At 38.0% G+C, this 4,477-nt stretch overlaps 1 long non-coding RNA gene across 1 annotated transcript; it reads right to left on the bottom strand.

Moving 5' to 3' along the window:
* Positions 1 to 1,726: 1,726 nt before the first annotated feature.
* Positions 1,727 to 2,983, bottom strand: LOC116203152. Its single transcript, XR_004156217.1, has 2 exons — positions 2,292 to 2,983; positions 1,727 to 2,096 (listed from the first exon to the last, which is right to left on the bottom strand). It is a non-coding gene; the product is annotated as an uncharacterized LOC116203152 (long non-coding RNA).
* Positions 2,984 to 4,477: the final 1,494 nt, after the last annotated feature.

The raw sequence follows: 4,477 nt of genomic DNA, 5'->3' as shown, positions 1-4,477 counted from the left end.
TATAGCTTTCTTCTGTGAAGAAAATGATTCTTCGCCAAAAGAATACAAAATGGTTTTTAGGATCTGAATTTGCGAAAATCTTTATTGTAAATACAGGAATACAGCTCTCCTTGGAGTCCAAATCTTAATCAGAAAGTAAGTGAGATAATATATATATATATATATATATATATATATTATATGGGGGCTGTGTTAAGCCTTTCTCATCACAAATGAATAATGAGGGGAAAATGGGAAGAAGAAGAAGTTCGAGATTAAACTGCCATCAGCTAATTACATGCCTTTTGGCTCAAATTTATAGCCTAATTTACATTTTTTTCCTCTTTTTCTTAGTACAACACCTAAGATCGCATCGTTGAGGCTTGAAACAATTGTCCGGGGTGATTATGGCGCTTCAATTCTCTGTTTCGAGGATACTCCGTCTATGGTTGTGACCTGTAAGATTTACAAGCTGCAATATAACCAGCCGAACCACCTGCGAGTTAATGGGCTGCCCAACAAAAACGATGCTATTCCGGAGTAACACCGACGACAGGTCCAGCGGTCCCCCTGGAGTCATCACGGTTGGTGTGATCGGAGGATTTCCATTTGTAGTGACAACAAAACTACCATCAGTGCAGATGAAATATGGTAAATAATTAATGAAATATGCCAAAATGCAACCCGGAGAGGCTGAAGCCCTAGTTACAATTTCCCGGAAAAAAAAAACATTAATTGGATCTAAGAGGTTAATTACCGCATCATGACAGGGTAATTTGTAATGCCATCTAAAATTAACTATCCAAACCACAATCATAACTAGACCAAAGATATTAATATTGAAGTCATAGAGACACAAGTCACTACTAAATATTTACCATATAGTATGATTTGAGCATCTATATATTAAGCTAAAGAAGAGCGTCATAGGACTCTCTTTAGCTTGCCACATGTCACTACGTGGAATTCCAAAAGAAAATATATTTTATTTTCATCAATATATAAAATTTATTAGGCTAAAATTTGACTTTTTTGTACCTTTAAACAATAAATTCATGAATAGAAAGGTAGTGCAATTTTTTTTGTACTTTCAATTTATAAAGTAATCCTTAGATAATATATAAAGTTCAAAATAAGTTCTATGATACGTTAATATGAAAACTTCTTATAATATCAATTTACATCTGATGAATCCATACATGCAGAAAAGCACAATTAATAAATTATTAATCTTTGTCCTAGAAATAATGCTTACATGACCAACATACATTCCAAGGAGAATATAAATACAATTTTAAAAAATTTATAGTTTGTCACTCTTTAAAAAATAAAATCATTTTTGCCAATTTTTATAGTTGAAAAATATGGAATTTGTTCATAATTATTTTATTTTTAATATTTTTGTGGCACCATATGTATTATGTATGCTCATTTAGTTCATTTTTGCCAATTTTTATAGTTGAAAAATATGGAATTTGTTCATAATTATTTTATTTTTATTATTTTTGTGGCACCATATGTATTATGTATGCTCATTTAGTTCTTAAAATGATGCTTAACAATTCACACATATCTATATATATATGTAAAGAAGCATTTCATATAATGAAAACTGTAAAATCATTTTATATTTAACTAATAATGAATTTTACTATTAGTATATATTGTAATGATTCTTTTAACGAATAACAATTCAAATTTTCACCTTGAATTAATCCACATATTCTTCTGTAATAGTCTCATATCATCTTTTTACAATAAGTGGCATTATCATCATCATCGTCATAAAAGAATGAAAAATTTACATGATAGAGAAGTTATAGTTCTAAAATTTTATATCCGTGCATCGCACGAGTCAATCCCACTAATAATATAAGAAGGTACAGAGTTCACTCACAAACAACAACGTAAAAGCATACTACAGATCCTCGAGCAACAAGTCTTAGTATCTAAACATCTACTCATCAAATGAAAAGATAAGGGAGATCGCTCGCAAGTTACTTTTGGTTCCTAAGTACGATGATAACAGACTCTCCTTGTCGGAACATCTTGCTTAATTATGAGCCTATCTTTGTTCATGGGGGGAGCTTTCGTCTTGTCCTTTCCAGTTTAGGTACCTGCAATTGACAGAGATTTTAACTGATGAATGAAATCGGAAATAGAAAAAAGTCGTCACAATTCATGAGCATTTTTAACATTGTGTTACTCCTAAAACAACGCAACTCCCCTCTGGCTTACACGTGGCAGGAAGTCGGTCACCAAGCGTGCCAGGACACTGTTCCAAGAGCTATATGAGTAGTGGAATTACCAACCTTCCTCACCGGAAAAGAACATTGAGTGCCACGTCTAGGACATCCACAAGTCTAACCGACAGCTGGGTTTCCTTGACGATATGCATAGAGACGTATGTGTAGCTATTAGTTGATCAAACGTTGTCATGCCCACGAGGGTAAGGCCATTTTGATTCTCCCAACACGTGCGCGTAGTTTAAGCCCAAAACCATGAAATTTGCCCTAAAGCCAATTTAATAGGTCCAGCCATTGCGAATCCCGGAAGACTCAAGTGGTATGGATCACGGCCTCGCAAAGCCGAGAGAAACACACTTCAAGGCCCGGAAGCCAAGCCGTAGATGGAACTCAATCCTTGCTCGGAAGCTTAGGCGGAGGTAGATGGATAAACCGAGAGGCGAGGACAGCAATCAAGGCTCAGGCCTTGGCAGATTTTATTAGTGAAGTCACCGGTGGGGATGTGGAGCCTTTATAGGCAAGGCAACCTACAGACAAGCCATGGATCTTAATGACTGATGGGTCCTCCACTGCACGGGCATCATGTGTCTTAATCCCACCGGAAGGGGAGCCGCTGAATTACGCTCTAGTCTTGACCTTCCCTACCACCAACAATGAGCCGGAGTACGAGGCACTTATCTCGGGCCTCATCATTGCAAAAGGTGTAGGGGTCACCAATTTACTCGTCAAAGTTGCGCCGGCAAAGTGCTTCTCCTCTTCAGCCAGTTAACAGTGTCGTTGCTGTAACTCGATATGTGGGGCTTGGGCTTGAAGTCGTTAGCGTAGGACCGTCTTGTGCCTCTTGCCTTGCGCAAGAGCTGATAGGTTCAAATTTTACATGGAACCTACATGTATCAAACTATTATTAGTTGGACTATGTCGTATGCTTAGCAAATTAGGCATGCACCACCCATATGTATGTCCGAGACAATTGATATGTTCATTTCGTTCACTGCTCGGCACCTTAATCAGTATCAAACTGTACTGTTTTCGGGTCATGTCATCATGCACCACTCATATGTATGTTCGTTTCCATTGGTGCATAGTGGTGCTTGATGGAGCAATCTCCCGCTCCCTAACGGGTTGTGCCTTCTCCCTCTCCGAACAGAGCTGTTGTGAGGCTTGTGGGAGTCCCAAACAAGAAACATCTTTGGCTGGTCGTAATTTACTGAATTGACCCTTCTAATTTAGGGGAAAAAGCCGAAAAATAACATAGGGACATGCTGCTCTCAGTTTACGGAGCTTCGACGATCAAGTCACTATGCAGTTGACTGTCTATACTCTGTAGAGTTTGTCTTTCAAAACGTGAACTAAAGTACAACAAAAAAAGAATTGGAGTAACATAGCATTGTATTTTAGTGACTCGATTGAAGAATTTCTGCTCAGCTTATGGTTCAAATAAGGACTTGTGCTTAGCTTATGCTCAGCTGGCTTACGGTTAAAAAAGGAGAAAATAGGCAATTTGTCATTGACTTTCGCAAGTTATTTCAATTTCGTCCCTGACTTATTTTTTACGTCAATTTCGTCCCCGACTTTGCACTTTCACATCAATTTCGTCTCCGATTGCACTTTTGCATCAATTTCGTCCATGCTACATCAAATTGATCCTTGACTTTGCACGGTTACATCAATTTAGTCCATGACTTTCCGTAGTTACATCAGTTAGTGCTACAGTTGCATCAATTTGGTCCTTCTGTGGGGTGGTTGCATCTATCAAGTTCCAATGCGACATCAATGTGGTCCCTTGCCACATCAATTTGGTCCCTGACGTTAAGTATTAATGTTGACGGTGTTAAATGGTGAAAAATGTTACATCAATTTGGTCCTTGTGCTAAATCAAATTAGTCCATGACTTTTTTTTTAACCCGTCTGTCTCAGTTTACTCTTCTTTTTCCTCCTCTCCTTCTCATTCTTCTTCTCCGGCATAAATCTCACATGTTGCGGCCCGACCATTCCCGAGACTAAGGGCGACTGCCTTCAATCTGACTGATTTTGGGGGGGTGGGCGACGAGGTGACCCTCAACTCCGGAAGCTGAAGTGTAGCTTGTTAGGTTATAAAGAGAGAAAGGTTAAAGGCGTTAATGGCCAAATGGTCATAACTATCTTATTTGACCGGAATTGCTATATAATTTCATTGCTTAGATCAGTAGGATGCTACAGGATCTTACATAACCGAATTTGGTTGAGTTGTTTGAAAAATATCTCATTTTAAA

The sequence above is a fragment of the Punica granatum genome, chromosome 4, assembly GCF_007655135.1.
Source record: "Punica granatum isolate Tunisia-2019 chromosome 4, ASM765513v2, whole genome shotgun sequence".
NCBI lineage: Eukaryota > Viridiplantae > Streptophyta > Magnoliopsida > Myrtales > Lythraceae > Punica > Punica granatum.
The sequence above is the reverse complement of the archived record's forward strand: the minus strand, read 5'-3'. Positions and strand labels throughout refer to the sequence as shown.